The sequence below is a fragment of the Amblyraja radiata genome, chromosome 15 (genome assembly GCF_010909765.2).
Source record: "Amblyraja radiata isolate CabotCenter1 chromosome 15, sAmbRad1.1.pri, whole genome shotgun sequence".
Classification (NCBI taxonomy): domain Eukaryota; kingdom Metazoa; phylum Chordata; class Chondrichthyes; order Rajiformes; family Rajidae; genus Amblyraja; species Amblyraja radiata.
In genome coordinates this window covers 26,510,645-26,524,906 of record NC_045970.1, presented here as the reverse complement: position 1 = coordinate 26,524,906, position 14,262 = coordinate 26,510,645, and positions in this window count along the sequence as shown.

The following is a 14,262-nucleotide window of genomic DNA, read 5'->3' as shown; positions in this document are numbered from 1 at the left end:
CATTTAAAAATAAATTGGATAGGAATATGGACGGGAAAGGAATGGAGGGTTATGGTCTGAGTGCAGGTAGATGGGACTAGTTGAGAGTAAGTGTTCGGCACGGACTAGAAGGGGCGAGATGGCCTGTTTCCGTGCTGTAATTGTTATATATTAGATGTTATATATGTAACTCGGCAGGTTCGGCTGCATCTGCATCCACATTCTTCACTCGGTTGTATTATCCCTTTTGGAGAGCAGGGCACATCCCGCTACAGATATCGCCTGACCTGCTAAATTACTCCAGCACTGTGCGTTTTGACTGAGAAAGACAATATTTTGGCTTCTTGTTTGATGACTGCCACAGTAGAGCATGGCAAAATTATGGAGGGCAGCCCTCTTACTAATCCAGGGCAATCTCCCCATGGAAATGCAGAGAGAAGGGGAGATGGAGGGTGGGAGTGTAGCTGTTAATGGACTGTGAGTCAAGAGTGTTTTGTCATGTGTACCAAAAAATCCAAAGTGCGGTCCACGCGCTCAATATACTGGAGTGGCTCCTGATCCAGGTAAGCCCCAGGCTTCTACAGGGCCTCCTCCGTCGTCCTCTGTCGTCCCTCTCCTTGCCTGACAGCCCTGGTGTCCAGGAATCACCTGCTGCAGCTCACCAACCGGGCCACTCCTCGCGTCTGTCGTCGCCATTGGCTCCCTCGTCCTTGGCTCTCCAGTCTTCGGGGCCGGGCTCGGTGGCTTCCAGGCTTGCCCACTGTAGGCTGCGGCCTGCTGGGTCTTTCTTCATGGCAGTGGGCTTGGCCTGCAGCCACGCTTGACTGCGGGAGGGGAGGGGAGAAGAGGGGAGGGGAGGGTGGGGCTTGGGCTGGGCGGTTACCCCCTACAGGCCGCCGCCCACTGGGTCATTCTTCGTGGCGATGTGTCTGGCCTGCCACAGCATGTGACTGCGGAGGGAGGGGTGGGGGTCGACAGCTTCCCCCCACAGGCCCGCAGCCCTCTGGGTCTTTCTTCATCCGGCCACCAGATCTCCTGGGCTCCTATACCTTAATCTCGATGGCAGAAGTGAAATGACAAAGTGGTGTGGGTCCCTGATGATGCATTCTGCCTCTTTGAGGATTAACTGGGACTGCCCCACAGCACATGTGCTCCAAAAACGTCCTTGCAACCAGTTGTGCAGCTTTGCACCTGGCTTTCTATTTACGTCAAGGCAGTGCAGTTGGTGCCAAGTAGGTGAGTTGGTGCCTGCGGCTTTGGAAGGGAGGGTACCAACAGGCAATAAGACTGGTCTTGCGATTGTTTTTGTTGTTGTTTCTTTTCTATCAATAGAAAGGGTTTTGACTGGAATCCCCCATTCTCTCAATGTTATGCATTTATGAGTGGTAGTAAAAGACTGGATACAAAATTATTAGTCAAGGCAAACTAGAACAGTATTCCTAAAGGACAAAAGATGAATGCAATTGCCTGCAAAATGTGTCAAATCTTTTTTGTTTGATGTGGTCTAATAAGCTTTCTCTCAGATTAGTTTAGCAATACAGCATGGAAACAAGCCTCTCAGCCCACCGAGTCCTTGCCGACCAGCAATCACCCATATACCAGTTCTATCCTACACTCTAGGGGCAATTTACAGAAGCCCAATTAATCTACAAACCTGCACATCCTTGGAATGTGGGAGGAAACTGGAGCACACAGAGAAAACCCACGCATTCACAGGGAGAACGTACAAACTCCATAAAGACAGCATCCATAGTAAGGATCGAACCCGGGTCCCTGGTGCTGTAAGGCAGCAACTCCAACTTAAGCCGGCAAGAGGTCCTACTTCATTGTGCAAAATGACATCACCTAGATTCAGGCATGGACCTCAGAAACCTCTCTTGTTCCACCTTTACTAACATGGGCAGTTCCAGTGCAGAATCAGTATCGGTGAACTGTCCACAACATTGTGCCCGTGCCTGGTGCCCACTTTACTGACCAAAGTCATGCAACGAGACCTGGGTGTCATGGTACACCAGTCATTGAAAGTAGGCATGCAGGTGCAGCAGGCAGTGAAGAAAGCAAATGGTATGTTAGCATTCATAGCAAAAGGATTTGAGTATAGGAGCAGGGAGGTTCTACTGCAGTTGTACAGGGTCTTGGTGAGACCACACCTGGAGTATTGCCTACAGTTTTGGTCTCCTAATCTGAGAAAAGACATTCTTGCCATAGAGGGAGTACAGAGAAGGTTCACCAGACTGATTCCTGGGATGTCAGGACTTTCATATGAAGAAAGATTGGATAGACTCGGCTTGTACTTGCTAGAATTTAGAAGATTGAGGGGGGATCTTATAGAAACTTACAAAATTCTTAAGGGGTTGGACAGGCTAGATGCAGGAAGATTGTTCCCGATGTTGGGGAAGTCCAGAACAAGGGGTCACAGTTTAAGGATAAGGGGGAAATCTTTTAGGACCGAGATGAGATAACCATTTTTCACACAGAGAGTGGTGAATCTCTGGAATTCTCTGCCACAGAAGGTAGTTGAGGCCAGTTTATTGGCTATATTTAAGAGGTAGTTAGATGTGGCCCTTGTGGCTAAAGGGATCAGGGGGTATGGAGAGAAGGCAGGTACAGGTTACTGAGTTAGATGATCAGCCATGATCATATTGAATGGTGGTGCAGGCACGAAGGGCCGAATGGCCTACTCCTGCACCTATTTTCTATGTTTCTATGTTTCTAAATCCAGCAGTTTTTAGATCAGTACTATCAATTCCACTTACTTCCCCAATTTCTTTTCATTTGTATGCATGGTCTCGGCTGCTCACAATGCATTTGTGGAATAAATCCGTGAACTACTAAGTTTTGCTTTGAGAGTAATCTCATGAATATCACCAACAGTCCCACTCAATTTGTCTTTGTTTAAAAGTCTACATTTACCCCACCCACACACAAATTAATACTGATATTATTTGGATTACTCTGCCAAGTCCCAGCCATCCTGATTACATTATAACTGCTGCAATGGGCCAAGTGAGGCATGAGGCGGAGATTTGTCATTTATCTTTAACTGTTTGAAAGCTGCAATCGTTTGACCGCCAGAATTACTTGATCCTAATTTTATTTTTTTGTTTATTCTTGAATTAAATTTCATGATTTTAAGTGTACAAAATCATGAGAGGAATAGATTGGGTAGATGCACAGAGTCTCTTACCCAGAGATAGGGAATCAAGAACCAGAGGACAGGTTTAAAGTTTAGGGGGGGGGGGGGGAGAGATTTAATAGGAACCTGAGGAGTAGCTTTTTCACACAAAGGGTGATGAGTGTACGGAACGAGCTGCCAGAGAAGATAGTTGAGGCTGGTACTATCGCAACGTTTAAGAAACATTTAGAGGTGTACATGGATAGGACAGGTTTGGAGAGATATGGGCCAAACGCAGGCAGATGAGATTAGTGCAGATGAGACATGTTGGCTAGTTGTGCCGAAGGGCCTGTTTCCATGCTATAAGACTCTGAGTGAAATGCAACTTCCTCTACCTCACTAACATAGCTTGACCTTGACCATTAACTCTGTGACCATAACTATTGATTCTCCTAACAGTTTCTTATTCAGTTCCATTCTTCTTTATTTTGGGGTCTGAAATGCATGTGCAGATTTTTTTTTACTTCAAAGGAACTATAAAAAATCAAGTTGTTTTTTGCTGCTTCATGGAATTCATCTGCAGGCAATGTTAATTCTATCTAATCACATGCAACACGATGAGATCTTGGTGTGGCTGCAGACAAACATAAGGCAATGTGCACCTGGAGTGCAAACAGTGCTACATGTGCACCTGAATTAGTTTGCTTCATTCAACTGATGGAACTGTCCATAACTTGTTAACCTATAAAAACAAACTTATAAAGATTGTAGGTACACAAAAATGCTGGAGAAACTCAGCGGGTGCAGCAGCATCTATGGAGCGAAGGAAATAGGCAACGTTTCAGGCCGAAACCCTTCTTCATTATAAAGATTGTACCGTGTGGAACTTGGCCAACTTTCCCATGCCAGCTTTCATGCTCCAGGTAAGCCTTCATTTGCCTTTTTCATCTAACCGCAACAATATATCCTTCTAGTCCTTTCAATCTCAGCTGTTAGAGAGTCTCCGTGTGAATCTATGGTCATTTCAACTGGTGAGTAGTTCCACATTCAATTAGCTCTGGCTTCAGTTCCCTATTGGGTTCATAATAATTTTGGTACATCTGTCGTTCCAAGTTTGTGTTTCCTGAACAAATGGAAACATCTATTGAATTTGTTCATTAAGGCATCCAACAGTTGTCTGATTCTCAGAGAACAAACGCCCTGTATGTGCTACAATATTTTTCTGGTAGATATAACCTTTCAATTTTGTGCGGGAAAGGTTCATAATTTTTCTTACATCTTCTTAGCAAGACGGTTAGAGTTCCATCATATGCACTGTACACTGTTCACTAAGGTGATCAAAATGAAGATCAAACGTCGACTGTAACTCCCCTCTATCCCTCAAGAAATAAATCCATTTGCTTGTCGTGCTTTCTTCTAATTTGATTAACTGGTGTCGCCACTTTCTTGTTATTTTATTTCCTTTACTTTTATTCTGACTTTGCTGAAGTGCTCGCTGCTTCTCCATTCTCTCTGGCAAAAACCCGCCTGCTTGTACTGATCCAACACAGAGCTGAAGAAGGGTCTCGACCTGAAACGTCACCCATTCCTTCTCTCCAGAGATGCTGCCTGACCCGCTGAGTTACTCCAGCATTTTGTCTGTAGAGCAGTACAGCACCAGAACATGCCCTTCATCCCACGATGTCTGTGCCGAACATGGTGCTGAGACCACCTCTTATCTGCCTGCACATGATCCATACTTGCCCATTCTGCATTTGTGAAGCTCTTTGCTTCCGTTACTGATGTTCATGCACACTATGAACACTCCTTTTAATAGGATATCAATAACGTAACTATACAATCACCAGCTCAATTAAAGTCCTGCACCATGGTGAATAAATGGAGTGAATCCACACAATCCTTCAGTCTCACCGGACGGAGTTGGCCTGGATCGCGACAGCATTGCCATTCTGAATCTGTGACTCTGGATGGTAAGTAAAGGCTGCAGGAGGAGTCAGCACCTTGAGATACTGTGAGGAAAAATAACAAGAAATACCATCTTCGATTGCTCAGGTCTGAGAGCAAGCCAAGAGCAATGAACCAAAGCTGCTCGCAGGAGAGATGTGGTGGGCTGCCTGCTCATCTGAAGTGGTTCCCCAGTTGCCACAGTATTCAGCTGAGGGCTGAGTATTATACCTGAGACCTGTGGTCTTGCCGCCATGGTCAGCCATTCCATGACCAACAATCGCCTGCCATGTCAAGAACACTTAAACACCATGGACAATCACTTGAATTGCCAAGGCAAAATGGGCTATGGACCAAGTGGTGGTAAATGGGATTAGCATTGATAGATACTTTAAGGCACAGACTCTTCAGATGCTGGAATCTTGAGGGGGGTGAAAACATGCCGATGGAGCTTAGTAGTTCAGGCAGCATCTGTGGAAGGAAATGGACAGACTATATTTTGGATCAGGAGCCTCTGGAGAAAAGTCCTGACCCAAAGCATCATCTGCACATTTCCCTCCATTTACAGACACTTGATAGTCAGCCTAGACATGGAGGGCTGAAGGGCCTGTTTTTGCATTTAATGACTCCGTAACATGGAATTGAGGGTGGCACAGAGGCGCAGTTGTTACTGCCTCACAGCGCCAGAGACCCAGGTTCGTTCCTAGTTGGTGTGCTGTCTGTGTGGAGTTTATACAGTCTCCTTGTAAACACGTGGGGTTTCTCTGGGCTGTCTGTATGGAGTTTATGTTTATACAGTCTCCCTGTAAACGCGTGGGGTTTCTCTGGGTTAGGGTTACACTCCAAAGATGTACAGGTTTGTAGGTTAATTGGCTTCAGTAAAAATTGTAAATTGTCTCTAGTGTGTAGGAGAGTGTTGGTATACGGGGTGATCACTGATCGGCACGGACTTGGTGGACCGAAGGGCCTGTTTGCACACTGTAAAGTCTAAAGGACCCTCGGAAGAAGGGTTCCGACCCAAAGCATTACCTGCACAGTTCCCTCCCTAGATACATACTTACAGTGGCGGACTGGGTCTAAAAATATTGGTTGCCAGAAGACAAAGGGGGGCCCACTTCATCAGGGACCCACTTGATATAGGGGGCCCCACCTCATCAGGGGCCCACTTGCCATCGGGCAAGCTGACACCCTGGCCAGTCCGCCACTGCATACTTGAAAGTCAGCCTAGACACAGTGGGCAGAAGGGCCTGTTTCTGTGATATAAGACTCCATAACATGGCTTGGACACTTTGTAGTTAAGATACTCACTATGGCTACAGACTAGGCAAATCATGTGATCAGCTGTGACTCCACCAATTCTCGAACTTGCTGCTGCTGACCTCCAGACTAATCTGCTATTCGTTTTGTTTGCATCCTGCAGCAGGAACACGCTGGAAGATTCTAGCCAGATCCCTCGCCAATAGCAGAAAGTTCCCATCATGTGGAGCTCTCAAACAAGCCTTGCCACAAAAGCAGCTGACAGTCAATCTTTCTCAGACAGCTATACCACAGGTTCTGACGTGAAACATTATCTGTTTCTTCCTCCAGAGATGCTGCTGGACCTGCATGTTCAGTTGTGTTTTTTTATTTTGGCGAAACCACAATGCCTGGCTTAGCCTGCTAACCAAGCTGTCCAAACAAAATGTATGTTTATCATGGTCACAAACTGCCACTGTAACATTCCAAGACTATTACAATATTATTTTTAAAACGTGAACAATTCCTTAAAAATGTAGATACTTGTGTATTTGAAAAATGCATGGAAGTAAAATCATTTAAAGATGTCGAAATATATAATAAGTTTTTTTTTTAAAATGCGAACATAACCTTAATTCCTTGCGGACATTTTCTTATTCAATGAAATCATACTGGTGGCAGCTTGCTGGGCTAGATTTCCCAGCTTAAATGTTGGTCAATTCATTTGCCCTGTCACTGAGATGAGAGTGTGATCAGAACAGGTTGAATGATCAGCAATTGGAAACAAGGATTTCTCATTGCATGGCAAGACTCCAAATAGGAATGGCAAAGGAATGGATGATCGTGGAATTGGAATTGCGAGATGTTTTTTAGGGCTAGTCCTGGTAAAAGTGGGCAGTCGTGGTTGCCCCCTCTCTCCCTCTTCCTCTGGTTCCCCACGTTCAATGTATAGCAGTTGAGAAGAGATGTCCGCTGAAGATATCGAGACCATGCAACATCCAGCAGCCCGCTGACTCCTCTGGAGATGTCCAGGAAGCAGATGCATTGTTTCAGCACAACAATGGCCTATTTGATCAGATTTTGTGTGGCACTATGGCGTATGAATTAGTGTTAAGAATCAACACCCAAATAGCCTTTTTCCAACACTAACCAGAGAGATTGACAGCCAATAACACAGCGGCATCAAGACATTAAATCTGTGTCAAGGACGTTGAACAATAACCTGAATAATTTACTTTGAGGTTTGAGCACCTACATGTGTGCTCCCTATCAGTTCTCATTTGGCACAGAACTAATAGAGATTGCATAACGCCTGACACAGATTCACCGTGTTCATTTGCTCTCTGCTGGCCAGTTTGCAGGTGGCACAGTGGTAGAGTTGCTGCCTTACAGCGCCAGAGACCCGTGTTTGATCCTGACCACGAGTGCTGTCTGCATGGAGTTTGTACATTCTCCCTGTGACTGCGTGTGGTTTCTCCGGGTGCTCAGTTTTCCTCCCATGCTCCGAAGACGCACAGGTTTGTAGGTTAATTGGCTTTGGTAAAAATTGAAAATTATCCCTAGTGTGTAGGATCGTACCAGTGTCCATGGTGATCACTGGTCGGCGTGGACTCGGTGGGGCGATCAGCCTGTTTCCGTGCTGTCTCTCTAGTCTGGTCACCAGCAAGAAGCAAATACATGTGATTATTGCATAGAGATAGTCAGGGACTTGCTTTCAATTGCAGTGAATGACACTGTTTGAGATGCAAGTATATCCAACTGTAACATGGAGGAAGATGGTGCAGTAAAAGTTCATTTTTTCATTCACTTAAACAACCATTGGCAATGTAGCCATTGAGCTGCTCCAAGATTGTTCTTGTGGATACAGGTGGCAGATTTCCAAGCGGATATTCCAAAGGAAGTGTAGAAGTCGCATTTGTTCTTTCTCACTAAACCTTCTGAAAGTGCTTAAGCCAACATGGCATCCTCCTCGAAAACCTCTCTCTCTAAGCCTCCCACATAGAACAGTACAGCACGAGAACAGGCCTTTCACCCCACAGCGTCTGCGTCGAACAAGAGGTCAAGGCCCTCTTATCTGCCTGCACCTAATCCATATCCCTCCATTCTCTACATATTCATATGTCTATCCAAAAGTCTCTGAAATGTCACTATTGCAACAACCTCAACTACCAGCCCTGGCAGCACATTTCAGGCACTCACTGCCCTCTGTGTGTGCAAAAATAAAAAAAATCTTGCCCCGCACATCTCCTTTCAACTTTGCCCTTCTCATCTTAAACCCTATGCCCTCTAGTATTTGATTGTTCCATCCTGGGATCAAGGTTCTTGACTGTCTACCTTATCTTTGATTATAATTTTATAATCAAAGATAATACCTTGGGTTCCCCTCAACCTCTGGTGTTTCAGAGAAAATAATCCAATCCATTACAAAGCCTCCACAACCTTCCCGTAATGGGGTGACAGAACTGCAGGCAGGATTCCAAATGCGGCTTAACCAAAGTCCTATAAAGCTGCATCATCACTTCTTGACTCGTACTCAGTGCACTAACACATGAAGGCAAGCATACCGGATGCTTTCACCATTCTATCTACTTGTGTTGCCACTTTCAGGGAGTTATGGACTCCAGATTCTGCCTGGCCCACAGAGTTGCTCTAGCAATTTGTGTATGTTTTAGTTAATCGGCATCTGCAGTTCCTTTTTTCTAGCGAAAGTGTAAACTGAGGTGTTATGGAGTCAGTTTAAGATTAACAAAGAGGTTTAATTTTTAATGTCAAAGTTAATTTTTCTAAATAAAGTATACCGCTTCACGAATTCAATATTTCCATAAAAGGATCCCTTAAAGTAGATAATCCTACTAGGTCCATTTTCTATTATTGTAACAACTATCCTTGGAGTGGGTACGGATAGGAAAGGATACATGGATAGGAAAGGGTTTGAGAGGTATGGACCAAACATGGGCAAATAGGCCTAGTTTAGATGGGGCATCTTGGTTGATATGGACGAGCCATGCCATTAATTGTATATTTTTCCCCTTAGTGCTTGCCAAAGTTTCCCAAAGTGCTTGGATTAAAATCCATCTGCCATTTCTCTGCCCATTTCAGTAGCTGATCTATATCCTGCTGTAAACGTTGACAGCCTTCCACAAAATGCACTAAACCAGCAATCCTACTAACCAACCTATCGACGTTTACATCCCAAGGCATATATATATATATATATCACAAACTGTAAAGGTCCCACCATAGATCTCTGTGGAACTGCACTGGCCACAGACCACTAGCCTGAATATTGCCCTTCCACGACAATGCTCTGTCTTCTGCCAGTAAGTCAGTTCTAAATCCATACGATCAAGTCACTGTTAATCCCATGCATCTCAATCTTCTGGATCAGCCAACCATGAAGAACTTTATCAAATGCCTTACTAAAGTCCATGTAAACAACATCCACCGCCCTACCCTTAATGATCACTCTCATCATCCCCTGAAAAAACTTGATCAAGTTAGTAAGACATGACCTGCCATGTACAAACCCATGCTGACTGTCCCTAATTCACCAATTCTCTTCCAAATGGGAGTAAATCCTATCCTAAAGAATCTTCTCCAAAGTGAAAACAGATGCAAAATATTTGTTTAGTACCTCGCCTACCGCCCCCGGTTCTCCAGCACAAATTTCCTCCTTTATCCTGTTCCTTTATTCTTCTCCCTGCTTACCCTTTTGTTTTTAGTGGGCATTATCATTCCGATTTATCCAAGGTGCAACATAAGCTGACAATTCATTATTCAAGACTATTGGCTTTTTCAGGCAATAACAGTGCTAATTGCAGTAAACCTTCTTTTTAACGACCGCTTTATAATTATAGCGGACAGACCTACCAATGGCTGCCGATGCCACCCCCAGGTCTCACTGTCTCTCTCCCCTGCTGCTTGTATCCCCACCTGCCGTTGCCACCCCTGGCTCGCATAGCCTCCCCTGCCGCATGTAGGCTGTGCCTGCCACCACCACCTGCCACCTCCGGCAAGCCACAGGCTGCGACCATTGACTGCACCAATCCTTGCCCCTCCCTCAGCCAGGGCCATCAGCACAACCAGTTCCAGACCGAGAATCTGAGGAAGGGTCGCGACCCGAAACGATACCTTTCCATGTTGTCCAGAAATGCTCCCTGACCTGCTGAGTTACTCCAGCATTTAGTGGCCTTCTGGGTATGAACCAATAACTGCAGTGATTTGTTTCTACTACTTGTACAATGATGATTTAATTGGGTATTTTGAAGGTGGAGATTGACAGATTCTTGATTAGTAAGAGTGTCAAAGATTATGGGGAGAAGGCAGGAGAATGGGGTTGAGAGGGAAAGATGGTTCAGCCATGATTGAATGGCGGAGTAGACCTGATGGACCAAATAGCCTAATACTGCTCTTATGATGTATGAACGTATAACACCTTACTCGGTTACAGCGGACAACCGGCAATAACGGATGCTATCCCCCCCCACCTCCCCCCCCCCCCACCTCCCCTCTGGATCATTATAACAAGGGTTTACTTTATAATGAAAAAGGGTGTGCATTCTTATGGTGCCTTTTGTGTTGTTAGAACTTTACAAGGCACTTCACAGGTTCTGTATACCAGCTACTGTGTCGTTATTGATATGTAGGCTGGTGCAGCTGCCAACATCTGCACAACCTGGCATTGCGGGCCGATTCAAGTTGAGTGAGCAGTATGATAGACACAAATATCTGGAGTAACTCAGCGGGTCAGACATCATCTCTGGAGACAAGGAATAGATGACGTTTCATGTCGAGACCCTTCTTCAGTAGGTTTGGAACTAACTCATCTACACAGGACCTGGACCTCCCCAGGTAACAGGCATTCCTAGGCTTCCCAATATCTCCATGTCCTCAATTTCAACCAGGGATTAGAGAGGCGCTGATTATTCCAAGGACACCATTATCCCATGTGAATTCTATACCCTACCACTGACCCCCCCCATGCTAGCTGCCATCATTAGCTACAACCATGACATACAGGCCCATGCTCTGGATTTAAGTTGCAAACCTCTTGCTCAAAAACAAGAACGCTCGAACAGTATCCATACTGACAATGTAAGAATGTATTGTGGAAGAACTAACATTCTTGGCATGCTAACTTCAGTTAATAAATTTGAAAGTTCTCTATTTTAAGCGAGTTAAAAATTCTGAGAGTTCATCCTATCAACCTGTAGCCCTCGGGAATAAGCGAAGAACATTATGATAAATGATTTGAATTGCTATAATCTGCTGAGCCCCAGGGTGATGTTGCCGAGGCTCCCTGTGTGGGACCTGTACTGCCAGCTCTGGCATTAACGTGTCACTAAAACTATTCAACAGGATGATCCATTTTTAAACAATCCTTCAATCCTGGCCGGTCCTGGAAGCTTTACATTCAGCAGAGTGACATCGGCATCTCCAGAGAAGGGACGGGTACTGGCGGCAGCAGAGATAGCTCTATGCGGCGCTGAAATAAACTGACGGCTGTGTGCAATGAGCTCAGTGCATCCGGCAGAGATGCTTTCTTATTTTTGTTAGTGGTGTGCTTGCAGCACCATCCTCCCAAAATGCAGGCCTTGCACACCTGGCTGCAAGCCAACTATAAAACTGCCTTGACTCAGTAGAGCCAGCTGCCAGTGTTTTCACTGGGTCTTCCAAGCCACCGACCTTAGCAAGTCAATTCCCTCCAGATCTGCATTTGGCTTGCAGCCAACTAAATAAGACATGCACTTCAGGAACCCGGCAGTAATGCCGCATTATATATTAAAAAGAATACCTGGCGATAGATACTAAGCATCAATACATGCATTGCCATTGCTTTTCCGACCGGAAGGCAGATCCATGTAATTCAGGCACCATTTTGATGTGTAGAAAGGAACTGCAAATGCTGGCATATACCGATGATAAACTTAAAATGCTGGAGTAACTCAGCGAGTCAGGCACCATCTCTGGAGAAAAGGGATGGGAGACTTTTCGGGTCGGGAACCTTCTTCAGACGGAAAATAAAGAGGAGGGAACTGGAGGTAGGAGAAGGCCAGAACAAAGCAGGACTGCAAGAGATGACCAAGGAAGGGTGGATCCTATAATGGCCCACTGGTGGCTGGGGAAGAGGTGATAACGAAGGGATACAAGGATGCAAACAGAGAAACTAGTAGGATGACTATGGTGGGGAGAGAGGGAATTCAAGGGCTACTTGAAATTAGAAAAGTCAATGTTCATAGTTTTATTTTACACATGGAACAGTGAAGACTGCAGGAGTTGTCATTACTTCCCCTCAATGGGAATTAACTGAAATCTATACCCAATAACTTGGGTTCAGCTAATGCCATATACCATGGGTTGTGCTTAATCTCTTTGAAAACCACACTGCTAATGAGGTTATCTTCTTGACAAATGGTAATTGAAAGAATCTCCCTCTGCAAGGGTAAAAAGATGCAAGTTGATTGTCCACTATACACCAGCATAATCAAGACGAGTCACAACCTTGCCACACCCTCTTCTCACATCGGGCAGAAGGTATAGAAGTGTGAAAACACACACCTACCTATTTCCTTCGCTCCATAGATGCTGCTGCACCCGCTGAGTTTCCCCAGCAATTTTGTGTACCTCCAGATTCAGGGACAGTTTTTAGCAGGCAATTGAACTATCCAACCAACAACTACAGAACAGGCATGAGCAACTATCTACCTCATTGTCAACCCTCGGGCTATCTTTAATTGGATTTTACTGGCTTTATCTTGCACAAAACATTACTCACGTTATTCTCATTAACATGTGGATCACTCGATCATGTTTTGTCTTTCCGCTGCCTGGTTAGCGAGCAACAAAAGTTTTTCACTGTACCTTGGTACACGTGACAATAAACTGAACTCAAACTCAAACTGTATGTCTTTGGAGTGGGGAAGAAAACCGGAGCACCCAGAGAAAGCCCACATGGTCACATGGTGAACATACAAATTTCGTACAGACAGCCCCCTTAGTCAGAATCAAACCCGGCTCTCTGGCGCTGTAAGACAACAAATCTACCGCTGCGCCACCATGCTGCTGTTACCAACCTTATACATGCAGCATGTTCAGGAACAGTTGAATGGATTTGCCTTAGAAAGTGAATATGTTTAAATAACGTGCTTAGTGATTCTTTGTTACCTTAGGCAACAAGTTAATTGGCCCTTTTGTTTTAAAAAGGCAGATTATTGTTTATTTCACTACGATTAAAATAAACACGGGAGTAATTTGGTAAAATGTTTTCCATCTGCAAAATATACGTTAATGAAATACACATTGAAAGCATTGGATCACACTTTGCTAGTAGAGGGGATGGGGTTAACAGTTTCAAACTAGTCCGTTGTTCCAATTCAACATTTTATTTTAAATTAAGAGGTATGCCTCCTGTGGACTCTATACAGAAGCATTGGCATTAAGTTGCAGAATCCCTGCCTAATCTTGCTCTCTATTCCTCTCTCCTGTTCTGTGATGAATTAGAAACTATGTCAAGGCAAGAGGCCACGCAGGGGGTAGAAACGTGAGCAAGATACCAGAGCCAAATAACTTCCACAAAATCTCAATTGAAAGCCGTTTAGTTTAGTTTAGAGATACAGCACAGAACCAGGCCCTTCGGCCCACCAAGTCCCTGCTGCCCAGCGATCCCCATACACTAGCAATATCCTATACACTAGGAATTTTTACCGAAGCCAATTAACCTACAAACTGGACGTTTCTGGAATGTTGAAGGAAAGCGGAGCACCCAAGGAAAACTACACGGTCTCGATGGGAAATGTACAAACTCCGAACAGACAGCACCCATAGTCAAGTGCCTGGCGCTGTAAGTCAGCAACTCTACCGCTGCCTCACCCTGCCGCTCTATTCTGTTCATTGTTCAGTTTGCAAAAAATAATCAAAGACAAAATTTGTGATGAAAACGTTGCATCATTTGAAATTATCCTTGCACTGCAGTGCTGAAAAAAAATATT